The sequence below is a fragment of the Podarcis bocagei genome (assembly GCF_964188305.1).
Source record: "Podarcis bocagei genome assembly, chromosome: 12".
In the NCBI taxonomy this organism is placed as follows: domain Eukaryota; kingdom Metazoa; phylum Chordata; class Lepidosauria; order Squamata; family Lacertidae; genus Podarcis; species Podarcis bocagei.
This window is the reverse complement of record NC_138137.1, coordinates 33,305,510-33,331,058: the sequence shown is the minus strand read 5'-3', so window position 1 is coordinate 33,331,058 and position 25,549 is coordinate 33,305,510. Positions and strand designations below refer to the sequence as shown.

The window sequence follows — 25,549 nt, the reverse complement described above, 5'->3', positions numbered from 1 at the left end:
TTGCAACACCATATTTCCTAAGCCTAGCTTAGGTACAAATTGTTACTGGCATTTCATTATGGAGGCGTACAATCGGTTTCAGAAATGCCTTCTATAAGAGGGCTGTTGAGATGGTTGTATCAGGCCACAAAGATTCCAACATCTGATTCACATTCATTGGGCAAGTTTAAGGCCCAGTTGATTGTAATCAGGGGCTTGTGCCTTTCCTGGGAATAACTAACATTATGAACATAGTCAGAGTTACATAGCAGCTGACCCCAGGCAGCAGTGTGAAGCCAAATGGGCCAGTTTTCTTGCTGAAATATCCCAGATTAACTACGTATTTTTTGCTCTATAAGACTCACTTTTTCCCTCCTAAAAAGTAAGGGGAAATGTGTGTGCGTCTTATGGAGCGAATGCAGGGTGCGCAGCTATCCCAGAAGCCAGAACAGCAAGAGGGATTGCTGCTTTCACTGCACAGCAATCCCTCTTGCTGTTCTGGCTTCTGAGATACAGAATATTTTTTTTCTTGTTTTCCTCCTCCAAAAACTAGGTGCGTCTTGTGGTCTGGTGTGTCTTATAGAGTGAAAAATACGGTAACTCTAAAGCAGTATTAGCTAATCAGAGGCACTGCAGCAGTAAGGTACTTGGTCCCTTCTGCTTTCTATATTCCACCATTTGGATAATTGCAAACTGAGTTAGTCTAGCCTAGTGGTGTAGGTGTTGGTATGGGGCAGGAAGAGTCAGTTCCCCTCGAAACAGTCTTTCTTTCTTTCTTTCTTTCTTTCTTTCTTTCTTTCTTTCTTTCTTTCTTTCTTTCTTTCTTTTCGCCATCCTTTGGATAACCACAAACTGAGCTAGTGAAGTGGATCAGAGACTGAACTGTGAACTAAGAAGACCTCCCAATCAGACTTTTGTCTCTGCTATGAACTCAGTGGGTATCTTTGGAAGCCATTCTCTCTGGGTGCTACAGTTTTGTTTCTCTCCCCCAGGTTGATCTTACCCTCCCTTTGCACCCATTTGTCAAGCATGCTGATTAGGGAACTGGACGTTGTTTTAGTAGGCTCCCCTGCCCCCACCCCCAGCGGTCTCATTTCTTAATTTTAAGAATTTTATGTATTTCATAAATTTAGTCTCCTCAAGGGGTAGTTGCCCAGCACCTCCTAACAAAGTGCAGGAATGGTATTCATTATGTCCTGGAATACAGTATATTTTTTTTGGAAAGTCATGTTTCTGAGAGCCCTGTTACTGAGAAAACCCCACCCACTTTCCTGATTTTTAGGAAGCAACTCCTTCCTTCCTTTTGCAGTGTCTTTCCTTGCAAGTTGAAGCTCGGGGTAAACATTGCGTTAGAGGACCTTGATATATAAATGTGATTGTGTTGTATTATCTTATGGGAGAAATCTCTCATTGGGTTCTATCTAGCAGCTTGACAATTCCACGGGCAATGTTTTAAACCCAGGTAATCGATCCTGTTTCACACATCACACGTGTTTAGATATGTGCCTTCTACCTGAATAATCAAACAGGAATAGCAACTATCTGTGATGTAAGAATGGCATTTATGTTATATTAGTTGAATCATTGAAAACCAGTAAATATTACTTTTAAAAAAATGAAAGCATTAAGCAGAGAAAAACCTAATTTGAAATTGAGGTAGTGTCAGTCTTTGTGCTAGATTGGAAATTATATAGGTATCTCTGATCATGAACTACTTTTTTAATGAAATTGACTGACTGCTACCGTTTAGCAACAGTTGACAAAGGCACTCATGAGTGTTGTCACTGGCATATGTGTGTGTTTTAAAAAACCTGGTACTGAGGCTGAGAAGGCAAGGCATCCCACTGCTTTACAAGAGTCTCTGAAGCTCATCACAACAGGGGTGAGCCCCTGCCCTCCGCCCCTCCCTCCCTTCCTGTACTGGAGCTGGGGAGGAAAAGTGGCACTTTCCTCCCAAGGTTGTGCTGGGGTTCAGAGAAATGGTGTGATGTCACAAATAAGACTTTCCCCACTTGATGAATTCAGTTACCAAGGCTTGCTCAAATGTGTGGCATATAGTGAAAGTTACTTTGCAACCCATTTGTGATGGCATAGCTGGCTTTTGTTAAAGCTGTGCAAAATCTGCAAATGAAATGTTAGGTTTGTACAGAACTGTACAGAACGCAATGTGTAAATAGGTTCACTTGTTCAGATTTTAATTTAAAATTCCCCCCAATATTCTTGACATATTACGAAATGCTGTGTAAGTGCTGTAACAGTTTTTCATTTGCTCCCACCACAAATATTTATGGATACACCACTAAAATATTTAAAAGTTGGGGGCAGGTGTGGTGGTAGTACAGTGGTGCCCCGCAAGACGAATGCCTCGCAAGACGGAAAACTCGCTAGACGAAAGGGTTTTGCGTTTTTTGAGCTGCTTCGCAAGACGAATTTCCCTATGGGCTTGCTTCGCAAGACGAAAACATCTTGCAAGTTTGTTTCCTTTTTCTTAACACCGTTAATACAGTTGCGACTTGACTTCGAGGAGCAACTCATAGAAGGCGGTGTGGTAGCCTTTTTTGAGGTTTTTGAAGACTTTGGTGATTTTTGAAGCTTTTCCAAAACTTTCCCGACACCGTGCTTCGCAAGACGAAAAATTTGCTAGATGAAAAAACTAACGAAACGAATTAATTTCGTCTTGCGAGGCACCACTGTATCTAGTTGATGCTGTGATCAGGGAATAGACGGGGCGGGGGATGCCAGTGACAATGTCAGATTGCCTTGCATAAGTAAATTGGCCTGGAAACCAGGAGTTCTCAAGCAAAGCTGAAAATTATAGAGTAAGAGGTAACCCATATGCCAGGTTGTGGGGTTTTTTTTAGGTGTTAGAGACTGTTCTGCATGCCAGATTGGGCTGAGAGATAACGAGGTCGTTGTAATGGCTGCTGGCCATGATGACTGTGTTCTGCCACCACTATCAGAAACATCGTATCTCTGAATATCAGTTGCTGGGAATCACTGGTGGGCAGTGTGCTCATGGCCTGGTTGCAGGCTTCCCATAGGCATCCGGGCAGCCACTATGAGAAAAGGATGCTGGACTAGATGGGCCATTGGCCTAGTCCAGTAGGCTTAGCCCATGTTCCTATGTATTAAAATGAGGGCTATGAGACAGAGTGGCCACATGACCTGGAAGCTGTACGCCGGCTCCCTCAGCCAATAAAGCGAGATGAGCGCCGCAACCCCAGAGTCAGCCACAACTGGACCTAATGGTCAGGGGTCCCTTTACCTTTTAACTTTACTGAGACGGAGTATGTTGCTTTGAGCCTCTTGGAGAAAAGGTGTGGGATATGCATGTAATAAGTAAACATAGAGAAGAAAAGGTCCTCGAGAGGGTCTCTTACTCAGCTCCTATTATTCATGGTCTGTTTCTCAGCTTTTGTAAATCAGAAAAGCTAACAAAGAAATAAGATCCAAAGTAGCCTGGCAACCCATGTGGCATTCTTTGTAGGTTTAAACTGGTGAATCCTGCATGGATGAATTTATAACCAGGTCTGCTATAACTTAGTCCATCTTTTCCTGACACACGTTTTATTGGTATAACCATTACTTCAGTTAGGAAAACCACAATTCCTAACTATGGAAAACCGTATCTGGTAATATCAGTTACAGCTGCAAAAATCGTTTATCCAGCTGCAGTAATCATTTATCCACTAAGTAATTGAGGAACAATTGACAAACTGTAATCTAAAGAGTCAGGTGACAGAGTTGATGAAGGGAGTCGCTGGAAAGAAATTAAGCTAGACAAACAAACCCTCTCAAACAATTGCTGTTTTATTCAACAATACCAATTTGCATATTATTGAAAATAACTTGATAATTGAGAAATTATCATTCCTATATTAAATTGTGTGCATCTGTCACAGCCAGAAGTGAGAGCCACAGATTTAATGTGTTGGTAGCGATTATCACATAAAAGCCACAAAAGGCATATATGAAGTACAACACTTCAGGAATAACTAGCACTTTTGGGGTAAGATAAAAACAAAACACTTGACCATCAAGCATTTGAATGTGGAGAAGCTAGTATTGCTTGATTTTCACCTTGACTGCAAAAATACGTACATGTTGTGAGTGTGCATTTCTTTAATCAATGTAATGGTAACTTTTGCACCAATATACACAATGAGTCTCTAACTGCAGTTTGCTAGAACCAGGAGGGAAAGAACCCCCCACCCTCCTTTGCCTTTGATGGGAAATGAGTCAGTCTATTGTCCTTTTAAACTTTTGTTCCGTCGTTTTTTTAAACTCCTGCAGCTAATGCAGCAGTCACCAGTGGAAAATTCTGTGCTAAGCTGCTTTTACTTGAGAGAGAGTTGTGGCCTTAACTATTTTGGTCTTGCAGCTTCTTCTACTACTGTGCAGTGCTGTGGCGATACAAAGGGGCAAGAGTTGTACTGGGGTAGGGGACCAAATAACTTGCGACTACTCTCTAGCCCAACTGTCTTGTTTTGTTTTGTTACTGTTTTAACAATATAAAAGAAGATACAAGAAGAAAGGGAGGAACCACGTGAAGGAAAAAGATGAAGAATAACAATGCTGGTTGTTATTTTTTTTCCTGGCTTTCCTAGTACCTGCAGCACATCCTGTGATTAGCCTGGCCCCGGGAGTACAATTTCCCAGCTCATTTTGGAATGGCCAGTGTGTACTTTGATTAAAACAAATAAATAAATGCAAATCTTAGCTCTCGGGCAATCCCCAAGAAAAACAGAATTGCAAGTGCTGTATCAAATTATGCAGATTTGCACAGTATCTCTTAATTTGTCTGACTGTTTTGTATAATTTAATCTAGTTTTTACCAGCCATGGAGAAAAGGTAAGAAACTATGCGTGACACTTAAGTTTTTGCTCTCCATCTCTGGAAACCTTATTCGGGCACTGCTGACTCTGAATTTGGGATCTGTAAGGCTCTCAGAATGCTTTTGCTCTGTAGATGTGATGTGGGACCTTGCCAGTCCCTTGACCTGTTTAAGCTATGCATCCACCTCTGCTCAACCTGAATATCTGTCATTGCACATACTAAAAAAAAAAAAAAAAAAAAAAGGCTGCCCCATCAGTACAAGCTGGATGCTGGAGGTACTGTAGTGTCTGTGTGTATGTGCATAAACCCCCAGCTGTTATGTGAATGGGCTGTAGGCTACTGTTCTAAGGCAAGAGTCACATCTGTTGCTGCACCAACTTTTGCCTCTGACCCCACTTACCACTAGTATATGGGCCCCAGAAGGTTCTCCACATGAGAATGCAGCCCTCAGATTCCTACAGCCCCACTCCACACACAGCCAGTGTTCTCTTGATGGTCTTTTACAAAGAACATAAAAACTGTGATTTCCACACATGTATGTTTCTCTGTGAAATAAAACAGACCAAGCAACCTTGATAAGAGTTCCTGGAATGTCAGCTGTGCCAAGTTGCTTTTTCCTATTGTTTTAAACAAATGCCTATTTTTAAAGAGAACAACAACAACAAAAAGCATTTCAGTGTATACTTAACGTAACATAAGATCACATCATATTTTTATACAGTATATCCCCCCTTTAAATCTAGTATAAATATATCACAAGAAGTTAACAATAGGCCAACAGCACAAGTATCTGTGTTGTTGATGGACTACAACAATCATCCCTGACCATCGGGTTCCTCGTTCATGGATTTTATGCAGTTTATTTAACTACATACATGTGATGGAGTTCAATAACACTTGGATGGCCAGGTGTGTGTAGCTGAATAAACTGCATAAAATCCACCAGAGCAAGTGAAGACCAAATTCAATATAATGGGAAATGTGTGAATATATCTCCCAATGTCTCCTCCTCATCCCAAGTTTTGCTAATTGCAGGATTTGGTTTGGGTTTGAGGAGGTCTATAGTTGTGAGGTTCTAACCCTCTTCCCATTGCAACCTCGATCAAAATTGCCTTCACTAGAGGTGCTATTGGCTGTAGAGGGGAGAACATACAAGCATAATAACTTGTATATTGCCTCCCCTACAGCTAATATTGTGGGTGTGTAGGTGTGGATTGGGTATGTTTTTAAAGTATGATTTGACATGTGATATGTTTTTTTGTCCATGTCTACATTAACCTTTTCCTTACTGTTGGAAAAAATGGACAGGCACACATCTTTATCCTGTGCTACTACTGAGCTCTGGTTGCTCAGTCCCTGCTCCTGCCAACCTAGCAGTTCGAAAGCACGTCAAAAGTGCAAGTAGATAAATAGGTACCGCTCTGGCAGGAAGGTAAACAGCATTTCTGTGTGCTGCTTGGTTCACCAGAAGCAGCTTAGTCATGCTGGACGCATGACCTGGAAGCTATACGCCGGCTCCCTCGGCCAATAAAGCGAGATGAGCACCGCAACCCCAGAGTCAGCCACGACTGGACCTAATGGTCAGGGGTCCCTTTACCTTTACTTTATTCTTTCAATATCCCCCCACCAGCATTTTCATTCCCCACCCCCAATAAACTCCTATAATGATAGAGAACATTAATGCAGTTAATTGCACACAACTTAAAGAATAGCTGAAGGCAGAGCCAATTTAAATTTCTAAAAGTGTCTAATAGCAATTCATGATTTGCTTGAGATTATATGAAGAAGTTGCAAGATTTTTTTTACTAGCTCTGTGCTTAAAAGGATTAAGATGGACGATTAGGGATGTAAACTGAGGGGGAGAGAAGATGCTCTTCAAAGGCTTATAAGCTTGAAACATGCTGAGGTAGAAAATAGACCTATTGTGCCTATTCTTAAAACAGTAGGTTCAGGAGTAGATTGTTCTTCTGCAACCCCCTGTTACTAAGTGCCACATTAGACTGCCACTTACCATGTGAATACTTCCAAGTGAGGTACATAAACCTAGGGGTTCTTCACTGTACAGTGGTGCCCCGCAAGACGAAATTAATTCGTTCCGCAAGTTTTGTCGTCTAGCGAATTTTTCGTCTTGCGAATCACGAAATCCCATAGGAATGCATTGAAATTCAATTAATGCGTTCCTATGGTAAAAAAAGTCCAAACAAAGCCAAATTTCGTACAACAACAGTTTATTAACTGCTCTTTAAAGTCACACATACTGTAAAGAGCAGTTCAAAAATTGAAGGTAAAATAAATTAACTTTATAAACAAAACATGTCTTTGTTTTTAGACAAAGGAAACAAAGTCGCGAGACGTTTTCGTCTTGCGAAACAAGCCCATAGGGAAATTCGTCTTGCGAGGCAAATCGAAAACGGAAAAACCTTTCGTCTAGCGAGTTTTTTGTCTTGCGAGGCATTCGTCTTGTGAGGTACCACTGTACTTAACTATCTCATTACGTGGTCATACGGGTCCTTGCATTTTGTCATCTAGCACCAAGAGTCTGTTCATATAGTAACCAGAATGCCAGTGTAGAATCTATCAATGCCATACCAAATGTGGCATCCAAAACTAATTTCCAGCTCTGCTATCATGGCCCCTTCCTCCCCCCCCCACCAAATACAGTACAGCTCTTTGCTTTACTGGGGACCCATGAGTTCTAATTACTGCTAGGTAAAAAGGTAAAGGTACCCCTGATTGTTAGGTCCAGTGGTGGATGAATCTGGAGTTGCGGCGCTCATCTCGCTCTATAGGCCGAGGGAGCTGGGATTTGTCCGCAAACAGTTTTCTCGGGTCATGTGGCCAGCATGACTAAGTCACTTCTGGCGAACCAGAGCAGCGCACAGAAATGCCGTTTACCTTCCCACCGGATCGATGCCTATTTATCTACTTGCACTTTGACGTGCTTTCAAACTGCTAGGTTGGCAGGAGCTGGGACCGAGCAACGAGAGCTCACCCTGTGGCGGGGATTCGAACTGCTGACCTTCTGGTCGGCAAGCCCTAGGCTTGGTGGTTTAGACCACAGCGCCACCAGCGTCCCTTGTAAGTTGTTTTAGGTCACAAGTAAATTGAAACTATATTATTACTAGTAGTAATAGTACAAGAGAGCTTAGGTAGAGTTAATGAGTATACATCCTACCACTACTAGGCAGTAGATCCAGTGCCCCACATCAGTTTCCTAGAGAGAGGCACCCCCCAAATTGCTTTTAGCCTAATAGCAATGTCTCAGCTCTGTGTACACCGCACAGTTGCTTATTGTTGAGTCTGGGTCCCTGTGTCGTCTTTCTAGAAGGCATGTGGAGCAGAAAACAGTATCATGCTTGAAAGTCTTTACTCCAATACATGATTTCTGTACTTTAGTGTTGTGTTTTTAGCATTCTGGAAGCATAAGGGCTATTTTTAAAGCCCTGCAGGAGGGTTTTGTGGTTTTTTTACACCAGAAAAACTGCAGTGAGTGACACTGAAGATCTTTACACTTATCTTTACAGTTATGTTGTAACTCTTGTATACTATGTGTACTATGGCTTTTTTTTAAGGTGATTATCTCCCTGCCACAGTTTCCAGTTATAACACCCGTTTTTTCTTCCAATTTGTACTTTTACTATCTCTTCCATCAAATCTATATCACATGCCATATATTGTGTATTGAAAAAACACAATGTAGATTTACTGTATTACATTAGTGGGGTATGCCATATCCAGGGTTCTAAAATACTCCTCTCAGAGTTCTAAACTAGGCACATGATCACTTTACCTTTTAAAGAATTTCTCTTTGCTTCTAAGTAGCTCTCAGGTTTTCAAATCAGGGTATGATAATGCACAAGCGTAAATCTACATGGAGAGTAAACGACATCAGAGCAGCCTTGCGTATTTCATCCAAATGCTCTGCAGATCCTTGTCGTGTGGGTTTTGTTTTTGTTTTCTGAAACAGATAGAAGAGCAGAGAATTCAGTCCTGTTGTTAGCACTGTTCTACCAAATTGGTACTGAGAGAGATTAGTACTGCAGTGGCTATTGCTCTGCTTTCCACAGCTGGCGGCAGCAATCTTTCTGAACACCAGTTGCTGGAAACTGTAGGAGGGGAGACTGTCCTTGTGATCAGGTCTTGTCTGAAGCTTTCCCATTGGCATCTGGTTGGTCACTGTGAGAAGAACAGGATGCTGGACTAAATGGGCTGCTGGCCTGATCCAGCAGGCTCTTCTTACGTTCTTAATGTTAGGAGGGGTGGGACAAAGTTGCGCGCTGAACCTGTTCTTACAGAAAATAGAAGGTTAGGCCAGTGTTTTAGGAGACAACCGTTGAAGGATTTTGTAGCGAAAACAAGAAGAAGTCTTGTTGCATCTTAAAAGATGAAAACGTTTATATGGCATAAGGTTCCGTGGACTGGAGTCCATTTTACTCTCACTTAAAGCATTTGAAGAAGTGGATGCTGTTACCACAATAAATTTATTTGTCTTTAAGGTGTCCTAAGGGTCTTTGCTCTTTCAAGAGAGCTGAAGTTCTTCAGCCAATGATTCACCAACATTCCTCTCAACATGTTTGCAGCTGTATTGAACTCAGTGGGAGAGACATCATCTTCAAAGTTAATCAGTCTTAAGATGTTTGCAATATACAGACTCAAATACAATTAATTTGTCCTGTGACATAAAAGAGGGTCAGTCAACCAAGATGTCAGTTAGTGTAAAGCACTCTTATAATCTCATATTTCATAATAATCAAACTTAATAAATTGCCTTTCCTTAATCTGACAGCATTATTTGTATTTTAGGGCTAAACAGCATGCAGTTGTGGGAGACTGAAATTGGGGAGGATGTGGTGGGGGTGGAGAGCTTATTGACTCAAACTTGCCTCCCTCAGCAGCTCTCCTGGGGGGAAGGGGGAAATTATTATCCTCAGGTGGAGAAAAGCTGCTAGAGCAAAATTTGAAATAACAAATTGCAGAAAGGGAAAGGGTTAAGCAGCTCCACTGGTCCACTGTTCTGCACTTCATATGTTTTCATTTTTTTTAAAGTCGGGGCAATATATAATACTGCTGCCTATCATTTGTTGCTTGACCCAGAGACAAAATATATTGGACAGAGCTTTGAGTATAGGAAATGATTGGATGTTTAATTGTGAAATGAGGTCCATATACTGAGTTCAAATGGTTAGTAGCAATGTAATGCACCCTTTGCTTTTCACTTTTTATGTTTTATCCCCATCCTTCCTCTGTAGGTCTTAAGTGGGGGAAGCAACTAGGCAGAGATCCCCTGTTGTATTATCGCTGAAATGTTGTCTAATAGTAATTATGCACAGGTGCAATTTAACAATACATAAGAATTTAGGAAACAAGGAAATCTGGTGATCATTGGGTACTTTCCAAAGGACAATGGTGAAAACGTGTGTGTAGATAGATAGATAGATAGATAGATAGATAGATAGAAAAAAAATAGGTATAGATATATAGATATAGGTTCAAATTAGGAACATCACTTAAAATCAAGATCACTTGATATAATGATAATTTGCAAAGTAATCTTATTTCTGAGTTAAATAGTTTTTCATTATTTAGATAACTGATATCTAAGTGGGTTTTTTGGTCATACAGTGCAAAGCTTTCAAAAGAGTAATATTGGACAGTTGGTTTCTATTCAAACAAGATCAGAGAGATGCTCTTTATGTGTTAAGGCCTCTCTCTGGTAGCTAGTAAGTTGATTGGTTTTACAACTCTAGGTTGCTATAGGCCACAACATCTGCTTGGCCTTGCAAGTCTATTCATGTCCTACTTAGGTTAATCTTCAGTCATTTCTTGTCAGGAGTTGCAACAGACCTAAGACTTTTTGTTGCTGCTGTTATTTATTAAATTTGTATACCGCCCTTCGTCTGAAGGTCACATGGCAGCTTACAACATAAAAACACAAAAGGCATAAGATAGTAGTAATACCTCCTCCCACTATTTTGTACAATTTGACTGTTATGCACCTGTTGCAAGTTTAAAAATATTTACAATCACTGACAGAACTTTAACAATCTCAAACATGTGGTCAGTTTAGGTGACCACCAGGCCAACTGATTGAAAGGATATGGGATTCATTGTCTCCCCAAACAGTGCTGGAATTAGAGGTGGACAACAGGGGCCCCGGGCCCTCTTGCTTTTGGGGACAACCGCAATAGCAACTGTCCGTAGAAAGCCAGAGAGGCAACAGGATTTGGCTGAAACTGAGTGCAGAGAGTCAGGGCCTTTCGGGCTTGTAGATTTTATTAAGGTCTTTACTTACTCCCTTGCCCTAATATTATTGATTAACCTGTATAAATGCTTTAAATAAATAAGGATTCACCTGCAGCCTTGCAATCTAAAAATATTTGACACGCTAACTAAAAGGATGAGGGGGCAGTTAGGAAGTACGGTAAGTGTTGAGTGCTGCCCTCTGACAGTACTACTCACACCTTATCCTGTGTAAGGACTTGATGGAAGCAGCAAAGTGTACAACTGCTGCTCACATTTCCTGAGGTCAGGGCCTTGACCTTGTGATAAGCCAGCCAAATTTTGTCTAGAACTACCAGCAGCAAGCCAACATAATGGTGCTCAAGGAGGAGGGGGGAAACCAGTGTGTGGATTTAGAAAAGCTCCAGTCTGGTGGAAATAGTTTCATGGCACAGTGCAAAGTGTGATTAAATAAAGTGTAAATATAATTGTAAATAACCTGCTTCATATTTCCCTTTATGTTTAGGAAATGAATCTTGCTTGCCTGTTTAAAAACATTGTTCAAGTTATTTTAGTGGTAGTTGAAAACGCTTCAAAGTCACTGTGTTTGTGTGTGTTTTCTGAAAGCATGGGGCATCTGCTTCTCTTTCTCAGGGACACACTGAGGCTATTGAAAATGTTGCCTCGGGTGGTCCAGAGCTTTCAGATAGTGTTAGAACTATGTATTCCAAATCTCTGGCAGAGAAGTGTCAGGATCAGAAGATTACGGTACCCGGAGGCAGAATATCCCCCTCACTCTGTTTATCAGCAAAATGGGGAAAGGCTTTGAATCAAATAAAGCAGTAGGGGAATGTTTATTCTAGAGCAATGTTTTATTTTGGGCAGGGTAGGAAATAATTGTAGTTGCCTCTGCCCACATTTCTATCTCCTTTCCCTGCTGTTTCTGGCATTATCCGTTTCAGATTCAAAGATCCTTTAGTTTAGAGGCCTGCTACAGCCTTTCCCATTCAACATGGGCAATTGTGTGTGGGGTGGGGGGTGACATGGAAGTGGACTTTTAAGCATATTTGGCTGAACACTCTTAAAAGCCTCCCTGTGATCAGAAAACCTAAGGAGCTGGGTCGCTGGTTACGGAGAGGCTTCTAAATGCATTCTGTGAAACTTACCTAAAGGTCCCCTTCGACCTTCCTGCTCTTTATGGGTAGGTCAAGGATGAAGTTGTTGGTGATAGAGACAATGGGGCAAGGCCAGCTTGTGTGCTGTTGTACCTCCTATGCAGTTCATGCCTTCAGGCATGGAAAAGCTGTTTCCACCCCCCCCCCCAGCCATGTCCACCTGTCACATACCTGATGTCATGTTGCATCAGACATGGGACAAGTAAGATGGTGGCTGCAAAGTCCTCTTTAGACCTCCTTTCTCAGTGCTCCTTACAGGGTGCTCCCGGTTGCTCATTGCAAGTGTTCTTTGGTGCTCTTTAAATTGGTTAACTGCATTGCTGGAATTGTATCCACTTGGGAGCTCTTGGTTGATTTCCAGTTAGATCTGAGTTGGACATTTGAGAACTTGGATTTACCGAATTTTTGCACAGTAGGAAAAGTGCAGCACTCCTGTGTTTCTTAATAGTTCCTCCATCTGCTTTTCAATGAAGCTAACTTGAAAATGATTCATGCCGTTCCATGTGTTTTCATGTGCTTTAAAAAATGTTTCAGAAGTGGCATACATATTCCTAGCCTATTGTCTATTTCTGAAAGATAGTAAGGTATAGAAAATGGTTTTAAAGGTTTACATGATTTACCTTCTAAGATAAAAATAAATAATGCATGCTCTGAATATTTAAATTGAATCTAGCAATAGATACCTAGAGCCGGCTTAATGTTTGAAGTGACCCATTGCATGCCCTATGGTGGGCCCCCAGATGTGGGCTTGCAGCACTGGTGGTTTGCTGTGAGCTTCCATTTTAAATTTCTCATGGTACCTCTGGGTATTGTCGGGAATTCAAAATGGTGGCTTGTCAACCAAGCTGCCCAGCACAAGTGCCCCAGGGAAAACATTGATATGGCCTGCCAGGGCACTGGAGTCCTGGCAGCTGTCCAAGGGTACCAAGGAGCTGACTTGAGGCCTATGGAGCCCCCAGGTTAGTCCCTGCCTCCCTGTACTGGGGATTAGATACTGCTTTCAACAGCTAACAGACCTTTCTAAGAGGAAGAATGTAACAGTTATAGGCTGATATTCTTCCACCTCAGTTTGACAAGTGCACTGTTATAATTTTTTCTGCATATGTTGGAAACAGGAGTGACAAATATGTGTACCAGCTGTGACATGTCACAAGTTAAATGTAAAGCAATCTGATGCAGAGTCTAGGCTGTCATTGGTACAGCAAACCAGTAAGTTTGTGTGAAAGTTAATAGTTTAAATTCCTGTTCTGTCACACGTGTTTATCTAAGCAGAGTGCATCACAGAAAGAAACACTGCGTGGGTGAATCATTGAATAGACCCAAGTGCACAGAATAGATCACTTAACACAAAAACGGGAAAAAAATTCCTTCTTCCTGCACGGTTGTAATTTTGTAGGCTAATGCTACTTAAAAATTGAGTGTCTCAGAACAGTTTGTTTACAACTCTCTAAGGTTTTGGCTAAGGCTGGGTAGATAGCTAAACAGGACAGGTAAGCCACATAACAAAGGGCACACATAGCAACCTTGCACATTTTTTAAAAAGGGAGGGTGCTGTGTTGTATGCAGGCACAGTGAATCAATTGCACACTGTTCCCTTCAATGTAACTCAGCCTACATGCACACCATACATTTAAAGTAGATTTAAGGCCCATGAAAACTAGTTTACACTTCTTACAGCTACAATCCCCAGCACACATAACAAACTACGGTTCCCAGGGTTCTTTGGCATAAGTAATGTGCTTTAAAGATATGGTGTGTATGCAGCTTCAAGCTAGAATACTCAGCCTTCAGACTCTTTTCTGTTGAACCAGTGAAAAACCTTGCTGCTAGCCTGTGTTAAAAGCTCAGCCATTAATAAACCAGTTAAGTTACCAACACCTGCGTAGAGCATGAATTCAGCAGCCACGGTTGAACCGGCAGCAGACAGCGTTGTTTACTTGTGCACCCATGGTAGAAGAAGTTGAATCTGTAAGAATGGACTGCTTCCTCATGCCAGGAAATACCTGTATAATAAATCCCAATAATGTTTGGATCTTGGTCATAAATGCAAGTACAGTGGTACCTTGGGTTACATACGCTTCAGGTTACATATGCTTCAGGTTACAGACTCTGCTAACCCAGAAACAGTACCCTGGGTTAAGAACTTTGCTTTAGGATGAGAACAGAGATTGTGCTCCGGCGGCGCAGCAGCAGCGGGAGGCCCCATTAGCTAAAGTGGTGCTTTAGGTTAAGAGCAGTTTCAGGTTAAGAACGGACTTCCGGAACAAGTACTTAACCCGAGTTACCACTGTAAAACATTATAATGAAGATGATTGTAACTTGCTTGAGGTTACCTTGTAGAGTTGGAAGGGACCGTAAGGGTCATCTAGTCCAGCCCCCTGCAATGCAGGAATGCCAACTAAGGCATCCATGACATATGACCATCCAACCTCTGCATAGAAACTCCAATGAAGGAGAGAGTCCATCACCTTCCCAGGGAGTCCGTTCCACTGTCGTTTAGAGAAAAGACAGATAGGAGGCAAGAATGTGGTGTATAAAATAAATGTAGTTTATTCTTACAGTAAATACTAAGGTGGAAGGGAGTCACTAAAAGATGATGTTTCTCCAGGATTTGCACATAACTGAATGCTTGCCCTCTCTCAGCTTCCACGTGGTGAAACGTCAAGTCATGATTTCCAGTTAAACAGATTTTAGGTATTGTTTTACATAACATGGCAACTTGTTCCTATCTGAGATAACTTCCACAGTATTACTTTACTATTGGATGTTTAAGAGGAGGGTGCAGTGGGGGGAAAGGACTGCATAGAGATTAATCGTTTGTCACACCCAATCACCCTGCATATTGTTAACAACATGTTCATGTGCCTCTCTAGAAATGTTGAGCTTGAGGTGCATCGGTTGCATTGTTCAGTTAGCAAGCTGTGCCAGAGGGCCACCTAATTTGGCCTCTTCTCTCTTTCTCCCCACTTTTTGTTTGAATTCTGCATCTGGAAAGTGTAAGAGGAATATTCCAAAGACGGGTTCGTGACCGAGGAGCCTTTCTGATTCACGGTGTGGGCTGCCATGAAAAAGCTGCTGAGGAAATGAATTCACATTCAGCGAGGGGTTTGGATAGGATGGAGTTATTAAGGCATGTGGCCACACACTGCATGGTGAAGATAAAGAGGAAAATTTAACAGATGTCTCATTTTCCAATCCCCATCAACCATGTGCGCTGGTTGGCTGTTATGATTAAGAGTCTTTTTTGTTTTTTTCAAACAAAAAGCAGGCATTTTTGTCTAGTTAGTGAGGTTTTTGTAACATGTTTCACTAATTCTACTACAGCAAGAGACTTGTTTTAAAATACTGCCTTAGTTTTTGTTGATGACGTTTACAAATGCCGTAGCAAGAGAAGCTCTCCTGAAGAATTATCTTTTTCCAATTTTATTACTGCAGCATCGATTTGCATTTGGAAGACCCCTGCTTGAAATTTCTCTCCCCCTCCCCCACCTCTTATTTTTAATGGAAAAGCTCTGAGTACTGAATTATGGATAGTTCAGAGAAAAATGCATAGGGTTTTCATTAAAAACATTTAGTACTTGAAGGCAAAGAGAATTATTAGCATGCATAAGAAAATATAGTGAGGATTTTTTTTTTTTTTGCAGGCCTGCTTTTCTGAGATTTAAGAGGTTTGAAATTCTGTCTGTTAAAGGGTAAATCAAAGCACAGAACTATCCTAAAGGAAGGATAGCTTTTGTGGTTCTTGTCGTCGTCCCCCCACCACAAATGTATTGATGTGACAGATCTTGAGGCAATTTGGAAACCGCTGCTACAATTTTGTGAATTTTGTTAACAGCTGGATCGTATTGCTGTGTCTTCAGTTTGCCATCCACACCAGCATCCTTCTTGCACTATTGGAATGAAATGGTTCACAGTAAGCTAAAACTTGGCTTCCTGAGACCATGGAAATATTTGGTTCCTAGAGAGGAGCTCACAGCTTTGCTTCTCCCTGGTACTTTTTTCTGCTGCACCAGGCAATCCGTGGGCTGGCATTTGTTCCGATTCATCAGGAAACGGTGGGTTTTTATTGGGGGAAGTGGCAGAATGCAGGATCACCCCTAACTTCTGGGACATTAAACCGTCCTTTAAAGAGGGATTAATGTTTAGGGCCAGGAAAGATTCATCATTTTGAATAAAGGCAAGTTTTCCTGCTTTGGTTGTTGTACATTAGCAATGTAGGAGCCTGTCTTTATACTCAGACATGGATTCATCTCACTTAGTATTTTTTTTCATCACTGACTGCAGTGACTTTACAGAGCTTCAAGCAGCCCTGCGTGGAGATGGCAGGGATAGTTTGCTTCTCTCTGTGGTGAAAGAGCGGGGGTGGGGTGGGAAACTGTTCAAGCTTGATATCTCTTCTTCAGGAACAATGATGAGGGGAGAGGGATAATATCTGAGGAGCCCCCCCCCCCCGCAGAACAGTTATATCCATTGCTCAGATCACTTGGCAGATGCATGGAATTTGTCCAAGTAATTTGGTTTTTCTGTGACGCCCTGCTGTTTAATAATACTCTTCAGTTCCATTTCTCGCTTTATGATGGAAAGATGTTCTTTTCATTGTTCACTACTGTGTGTCATCTTTTGCATCATGACACTTGGTAGTTTTCTATGATACCTGATGTGCTTCATGCAAGTACAAGCAAGTGCATATCTTTCTTTCAGCTCCCCTTGGCTTCATTCAGGAAGGCAAGAGTGTTAGTCAATTCCTTCAGAAAGCGCTGCCCTTTTTATCCTGCAGAAAAGACCAATAGTTCCATGTAATCAGTTTTTTTCTTGTATGTGCTGCAACAATATAAAACTGGCTTACCAGAATAAGTAAACATTTTCCACATGGTAGATTCTAATGGGATTGCCGGTTTACCATTGTATTCTCAAAATGGAGCACAGCATTAATGAAAGCAATCATTTTTGAATGCAGATTTGTCCCCTTTGCAGTTTTCTGAAAAGAGCACTTGCATTTTCAGAGTATAGCTATCCAAACCTCAATTCCCAATTTTGAAGATTTAAGCCTTTGTTTTTAGTAATGGATTTTTACGTGAGCTGCTGCTCTTTGTTCATAGTGATTGGGCTGTTCCATTCAGCTTTAGATCCACACAGGGGACCTTTAGTATCAGGTTAAGTGGCTGGGAATACTCTGTGTGGGACTTGCTATTGGTTAGTATAGGATGGGGTTGGGATCCTGTGGGGCTCATGACTCTCGCTGGCTCCAGCCAGCACGGTCAGAGATGACATAGTCCAGCAACCTCTGGAGGGCCACAGATTCTGCACCCCTAGTATAGGCATTTGGGGGGCTCACTGTCAGGGTTGGGTTTTTGTTTCACCTTTAGATGTTTGGTTAGTGTGACTGGAGTGGGAAGTGGGAGTGGTACTCTGGTATGCATTCTATTAGGACTGCAGTTAGATGTCCTCTCCAAGCACAATCCTCAAGCTGTAGCTAAGGTTCGTTCCTGGATTACTGCTTATGGTATGTTTAAAAGAAACAGACCATCAAGTTTGTACTTGAGGTGAAGCCCAAACCACAGCTTAGCTCCTGGCAGTAGCAGGACAGAGGGAAGAATGAAATCCCACAGTTTTTGCTCTGTGGTACTCGCATGCTTGCTCATTAATGCTCAGCCAGGTTTGGCTTAGCGTAACATGCAAACTGGGCTGTATCAGACCTGCTCCGTCTGCATTATTAAACCTTTGCTGCACCTGTTGATCTGAAACTCTGTGCAAACCAGTTGCAGTGTTGGGTTATCTGGTGGCTGAAAGAGCTTTTGGGGGTTACTTAAGTGGGTTTTACTCATAATATCAGTAAGTTACATTTTAAAAAATGCTTGATTTTGTGTACTTCTGATTTGTGCTCAAGGTCCAATTAAAAGTTCTCCATCCACCCTTCTGCTGAAGAGCATCTGGCAAGGTGTGACAGATGCAATCTAATAAAAATATCTGAAGTTGTTTATAATGTGGTGTTCACTGCATTTCTTAGTCTCTGCCTCTAGCTAGTAGTGTCATGACGTAAATCACAGTTGCTTTACAGATTATCTCACAAACATTACAAATTGCTTTAAAGATTATCTTGGAAAACATTACTGTAATTAGATAGTAGATTAAACTTTATTGCTTTCCTTATATTTGGAAATCTATGCTTTTGGGCACAGAAGTGCTGACCGATGAATGAGGAAAAGCACAGTTAAATAAACGTAGATTTTTCAGGTCTTAAATGCGTATATTAAAAAGAGAGAGTTTATATTGCACTTCTTCCTGTGTTTTCCTTAGAGAATTGCAATTATACACTTCAAGTGGTAGAAGGAAATCCCTCCTTGCTTTATAAGGAGCACACAGCATCAGGCAGCTGTCTCAAACTCTTTAATTATGTTTCTGTCAGGACACAAGAATTCTGTCCTAGCACTTCTGTTGATGACACAGTAATGAATTTTACTCTTTTTTTTTTTTTTGGAGCTTAGGAAGGGCTTGTGCTTCTGCCTGCATTGTTTTCTGATTCTCTAGTCCTTTCTGCCTTGATCCTGGGGGGCTTCCCACTCATGACCCTTTTTGCTCTGCATTTCTTTCTCAGCACTCTTCCTCTAAGTGCATTTTTTATACCAGACCATGGGATTCCTCTATTTGGGGAGTCAGTGGTGGAGCAAATTTTTTTGCATGCAGAAGGTTCCAGGTTCTGTCCCCGGCATCTCCAGTTAAAATGGATGCGCAGCAGATGAGGAGAACGAGTTCTGCTGGGAGCCCTAGAGAAGTTGCTGCCATTCAAGAGTAGTAGACAATGCCACTAGCCTTGTCTGAAACTTCCCTCTTTTCATCTAGGCATCCAAGTGCTCTGGATAGCACACAGTGCCCTTTTGCCCCTGGCGGGAAAGGGTAAGAATTTATGAGTTCTAGCAGTGAATTAAAAATAATGGAACACAGCATTGTGTAAGCAAATGCAGGGTTCCAAAACTTGGGTCTTCAGCTGTTTTTGGACTACAACTCCCATCACCCCTAGCTAGCAGGACCAGTGGTCAGGGATGATGGTAATTCTAATCCTAAAAAATCTGGAGACCCAAGTTTGGGAAACCCTGATTTATCATTTAAACATTTCTTCAGTAAAATAGTTGGCCAACACTCTCAAGTTTCTAGAATATTTTATTGACAGAAAACATTTTTAATTCCTCACTTGAGCAAGTGACAGGAGTGTGTGTGTGTGTGTGTGTGTGTGTAGAGTACCGTATTTAGATTTTTGTGTTTTGGAAAGAGCAGCTCGGTTAAGCCAAACACAAATGAAAATGGGCTCTTACATGGTGAGTCTGACAGCCTGGCTATGAGTACTCTGAATGCTGCTCCTGACCTTGATTTAGATGCCAGTTCAAGTCACATCAAGTCAACATTTATTGACTTGCCCCAAACTTACTGGCTGAAAACATTACCCTGGGCAGCTTACATAGCTCTATATACAGAAATAGGAGTCAACACTTCACTGCACTAATGTAACTGACAAAAAATATCCAGTTTCAATATATCACTGACTAAATTTGGAAACGTATTAGATGTAAGCTATAAATTAAAAATGAAGCAAATATTTGTGCATTGCCAAAGCTAAAGTAATTGACTGAAATCCTAGCAGATGGAACCTGTCTCCCTACCATCTTTCTTTCTTTCTTTCTTTCTTTCTTTCTTTCTTTCTTTCTTTCTAGAAAGCACCATGGAGTTTATGCCATAAACTGGGTTTAATACCAGTCTTTTCTTGTAAAAAATGTGGAAAGATTAGGTATTCTACTATTTTCTGTAATTATGCTTAGCTTAAATAGAATGAAGATCTCAAAAAAGAAGAAGAGTGCTGATATGATAAAGTTAATGGAGGGAGGGTGAAAAATATGGAAGATATAAATTGTGGAAAATAAGAGCATTTTTGTATGTGGCAAGAGTATAATTAATGTGATGTATAATTTAGTTGTCAGGGAGAAGTCTGTGAGCAAGAAGTCTCTCAAGTTTCCAACACTGTGGATTCATCTGCTCTAAAAATGCATATTAGTGCATTGGTTTTATTCCACTTTAACTGTCATGCCTTCCCCAGTGAATCCTGGGAATTGAAATTTGGTGACAAGCTGTGAATTCTCTGTGTAAGATTGACCCCCTGCCCCAACCTGCAAAAAAGCCTGCAATTCTTCCTGGAAAGAGTGTAATACCAGTGTAAATCCATAGTGCAGAAGTGCCCCTGTACCAGAGTCTGTCCCCAATCTCCAGTTCTTGCCAAGGAAAGGAATTGCAATGTCTCAGCTGACATGGAGTGGCCATGCCGTTTTGCTAGCTGGTCTTTGCACCAAGATCCTTCTGAGCACTCCTAGCTTGCGCTGCTCTGCTTGAATGTCCCCACCTCTCAATATATTATTATGTACTACTACTGATACTAATACATTTATACCCATTTGTATTTTGCTTTGCCTGCAAAGAACTGCAAGCGCAGCATACATGGTCCCCTCTCTTTCATTTTAACCTCACAACAGCCCTGTGACATCAGTTATGCTGAGAGACAGTGACTTGCTCAAGATAGTCCAGCGAACGTCATGACCAGGTGGAGATTTGTACCTGGGTCTGTCTCATAGTGCATTGCTTCCTCCCTTGTCTGGAAGGATTTGACAGGCTGTGTGGCCTCCCTTTGGCAATGCTTAATATTTAGGAACATAGGAAGCTGCCTTAAGGCAAGTGAAACCTTGACCCACCCACCCCAGCAGCTCCCTCCCCCCTGTGGAAATATGCCCTGATGGAAATGGATTAAGCAGTTCTTCCCCACCCTGTTGCCTCCTGAAACTGCTTTTGGTTTTAAACACACACACACACACACACACACACACACACGAAGCATAAGCAAAACTGCACCAGACTGTAATTTAGGGTTCCCCAAAAGATGAAATGAATACCCTCCAAACGAGGGCACAAATTTGCATAAAATGTGCATATGCTAATTTTTATGAATAGATGCAAATGTAGAAATAATCACTATCATTTAGACAGAAATACAGTACAGTGGTACCTTGGGTTACAGACGCCGCTAACACGGAAGTAGTACCTTGGGTTAAGAACTTTGCTTCAGAATTAGAACAGAAATCGTGCTCTGGCGGCGCGGTAGCAGCGGAAGGCCCCATTAGCTAAAGTGGTACTTCAGGTTAAGAACAGTTTCAGGTTAATAATGGACCTCCAGAATGAATTAAGTTCTTAACCCAAGGTACCACTATATAACATAGTGGGGAAGACTGAGACCAGGTTACCTGTGTGCCTCCTGAGTCTGTTACCAGGCACTTGTTGATGGGCAAGTTCAAGACCCGTGCTGCTCCCACAGTCTGTAAAACTCTGTTAACAAAGGAATAACTAAAATAATAATAATCTGAACATAACAATCAAAGCAAAAGTCACATTATATGTTTAACAAATCCACACAACATTTATAATCTTTAAAACAATATTAACAACATTAACAAAATAGCAAACGAAAAATAAGCTTGGCACCGAGGAGATGCCTTTAAAAAGCTTCTTGTATAGCTCATTCTAAATGTTTAAATTTGAAGAAAAAAAGAATTTTTTTTTTAAAAAAGTAATAGCACTATGTTCAATAATGTAAAACATTACTTCTCTTAACAAAAAATAGTATTGCATTGCCTGATTGCATATTCACAATATAAACTGACCACCCCACGATCACTTATGCATATCACTTAATTCATTACAGGACCAACCTTGTCTGAGATACCTTTGTGAAACAGGAAATCATTTGCCCCTCTGGAAACATAAGGAAATGACAAAATTGCTTGTGGGTGGCAATGTGCAATTACTGTTGCCTCAAATTTACCAAGAACCTGGTCTTTCAAATGTTAAAATTGATCTAAGTAACCCATGTACAGGATTGATTTTGCGATGTAAAAACGTATGCTTTTGTTCTGCATACACTTTAAATTTAGAGTGCCGTTAAAAGCAAGGTAATGTTGCCTTGATTGTAGAAGACTTGGAGTGATACACAAAGCCCATTGAGCAGAGCACAAAAGGAGTAACTGTATTTCTGTGGATTCAAGCTGATGTATTAACATAGCTCTCTTTGACTTCTCAGTGTCAGTGGGATTTAATGTGGGTGGAATACTTCCCACAAAGTGATAATAGGATTGTACTCAGTATTTCTAAAATATGTCCCCCACCCCACCCCAGATTTGCAGCCTACGCAGTGAATTTATGTGCTTGTGTATATCAAAATGACACAGTCAAATAATATTTCAGCCTGTTTCTTGAAATGAAAGAATTGATTTATTATGATTCATTGTTCCTTTTTTTTGACTTGGACATGTTCTATTGAACATTTCTGTATGCGTGCAGCAGGGGCAGTGTTCCGAGGCGCCAGCTTGCGAGGGCAATAAGCCTGTGGTTCCTCCTTGGTCTCCTCCTGGCACCGCCACTGGTGGGGGGCTTCTTCAGCCCCCCCTTTCCCTCTGCAGCAGGTGTAGGAGGGGGAGAAGGAGCTGGCCACTGAAGCCATGCTGCGCTTGGCTTTGCGCTTTTGGGATATGGAGTGCCTGAGCCCACCCACCCCCCAATATTGAGGGGGCCCAAAAAGGCTCAACCCCCAGGAACTGGCGCCCCAGCAGTATTATAACTTGCTGCGTAGTACCCCAAGTACAGTGACGACCAAGATTATGCATGGCAAGAAACTGTATGAGTCATGTTTAAAAACAACATCCTGTAGAGATTTCTGAAGAGGGTCTAAGGGGCAAAGAAGAGAATGAGCAGAAAGAAGCAAAAGCCAAGTGGAATAAATTAAAGGCTAATTATTAACTTGAGGCCATTTTTAGTGGTGGGAGAATCTCATTTAGTTTAGAGACGAGAGAAGAAACGATGCAGCAGAACATTGCTCTCTTAATTAAGTATAATAAACCTAGTCATTGCATTATTGAATTCTACCAAGGCAAATGTTGGTCTGCTGGAGAAACTGATCCTTTTTAGACCTCTTCTTTATGAAGCATGACTCCAGAAGGTTGGAAAGCACATACTGTATCTTCCCCCTTACACACACAGTCCCCCCCCCCACATAAGCTCTTGAATCCAGTACAGTATTGCAATGAAAAAACTGGCTAGTTGCAAACAGGAAGCAGAAGTTGGAATTGCTTCCTGGGAGCAGGGAAGGAAGAACCTGGGAACAGGGAAGGAAGAACCTGAGGGTTTTCATGGCTTCATCGTGCAAATGTTCAGCATTCTCCTCCTTCGGCAATCACTTGTAGCCAAGTAAGATTGCCTTCCATGAATATGGTCTTAATGGTGTGTCCATAAGTGACTGTGGAGGCCAGTTCTGGATCCACACGTCCTTCCACAGTGGGGACATAGGTTTCTGGGCGGGAGTTGATCACAGTGAGGATTTGCCAAACGTGCCTTTCTCTTAGCTCGTTTCCCTCTTTTGTCCTGAGTTCTTGCTTCTTCAAAGTCCATGACGACTTTGGTAGAGGCTAGTCTCCAACTGGAGTGCTTGTAGGCCCAATTATCTATGTTTATACTGCATTTTTCAAAAAAATACTTGCCTTGAGAGCGTCTTCAAACCTCTTTTGTTCTCCACTGGCATTACACTTTCCATTCTTAAGTTGGGAATAGAGTAGTTGCTTTGGAAGACGATAATCAGGCATCCAAACAACATGGCCGGTCGTGTAAATGCTTGGCATTGCAGCAGCCTTAATGGGTAGTGTGCAGAGTGATATGTATATATATCATAACTTGTGTACAATGGAGACATCTCATGTTTGCTCACATATTTACAATCCCTTAAAAAAACCCACAACTTTGTTCCTATGTTATTGGAAAATAATGCTAAACATATGTATAATACAATGTACTGTAACGAAATAAAATAGAATGAAATAAAATTAAGTAAAAGTGATACAAAGTACAAGTTTGACCTGATTACCTTGTCACTTCAGGAATAATAATAATAATAATAATAATAATAATAATAATAATAATAATAATAATTTTGTACCCCACCCATCTGACTGGGTTTATTATTCATTTTAATAGTTTTCCCATTTCCACAGTAACTTAATTTCTTTCCAAGTATTGAGAAAGTCTGATTTATTAACAATGTTGAAAAGGAGTAAAATTAGGTGTTTTGAAATGTAGACAGTTTTTATCCTCTGTACCTTTGGTTTTCTATGAAAATGTGTGCATGCTTTTCCGTTCACAATATTCAGTGCATGCCTGTAAATGTGTCAGAAGTTTACTACTCTAGACACCCTGAGGACAGAGCCACAAAACATTCTGTAGAGGTGTTTAAAGATTTGCAGACACTCAAGGGTTGAAAGTTGAATGCAGTGATGATTTTTTTTTGAGATAGTGCTTGAGGTACTGCTAAAGCACTGTTTGTGGTCCTATAAAATTCTACCATTTGCATACTCACATCTTTGGTGTCACCTTAAAAATCATTTTGCAAACATTATTTGCCTTCAGGGACTGTGAAAAAAAACCTTCACATTAGAAGGGGGCTGAGGAAGAGTGCAAGTAAAAGTATGCCTAAAAAATGCAGGTGTAATATGTTTTACATATCTCTATCCCAAGGGGAGCAAGTTCATCTCTTTCTGTAGCCAAGTAATATTATTATTATTATTATTGCTTGCACTTTGCTAAAGGCTTAGAGGTACTTCAGTTGGTAAATATCTTTGCTTCAGATTCCAGTAAATGTGAAACATATGTGAATATAAATACAGATAGCTAGGCTGTGAAACAATAGTGAGATCTAGCCAGACGTGGGCAGGATTAGGTTGCTATAGCTTCCCTCAGTTTTCTTTCTTCATAAAACATAATAGGGAGAACAAAATGATCAGGCAGAAAGTGTGGTGGATCTGGTTTAATGTATTTGTTCATTCATTCAGACATTAATTATTCGTTTTTATATGCTGTCTTCCAATCAAGAGCACAGGATAGCTAATAGTGTGATTTAAACACAACAGAATATATAATAAAAAAGCATACTCAAAAACATATCATATGCTCATGTAACACATTCTTACATATGTCTACTCTGAAGTAAGCCCTAAGTGAATTCAGTGAGCTTTACTGCTAGATAAGTTGGTATCGAATTGCAGCCTAAGTCGTTGAATTCTTGTAGCTTTCTTTATTAAAAGTACCAATTTCAAATTACGATTTAATTGTTTCTGATGAGCTGAAATTACGTCCTTCTTCCCAACAAATTTAGGGCTAAAACCATAGCTGGCATGCTGACTTTCACTCCCATCTTTTATCCTAATACAGAAAATAATATTTAGAAAGCTTCCATTGCTTATTTACCACAAAAATTTAGTTGTAGA

At 41.0% G+C, this 25,549-nt stretch overlaps 1 protein-coding gene across 12 annotated transcripts in view; it reads left to right on the top strand.

Moving 5' to 3' along the window:
- PPP1R9A (protein phosphatase 1 regulatory subunit 9A) overlaps positions 1-25,549 on the top strand; it is a 148,518-nt gene that overhangs the window by 24,355 nt on the left and 98,614 nt on the right. The gene's annotated exons all lie outside the window — the stretch shown is intronic.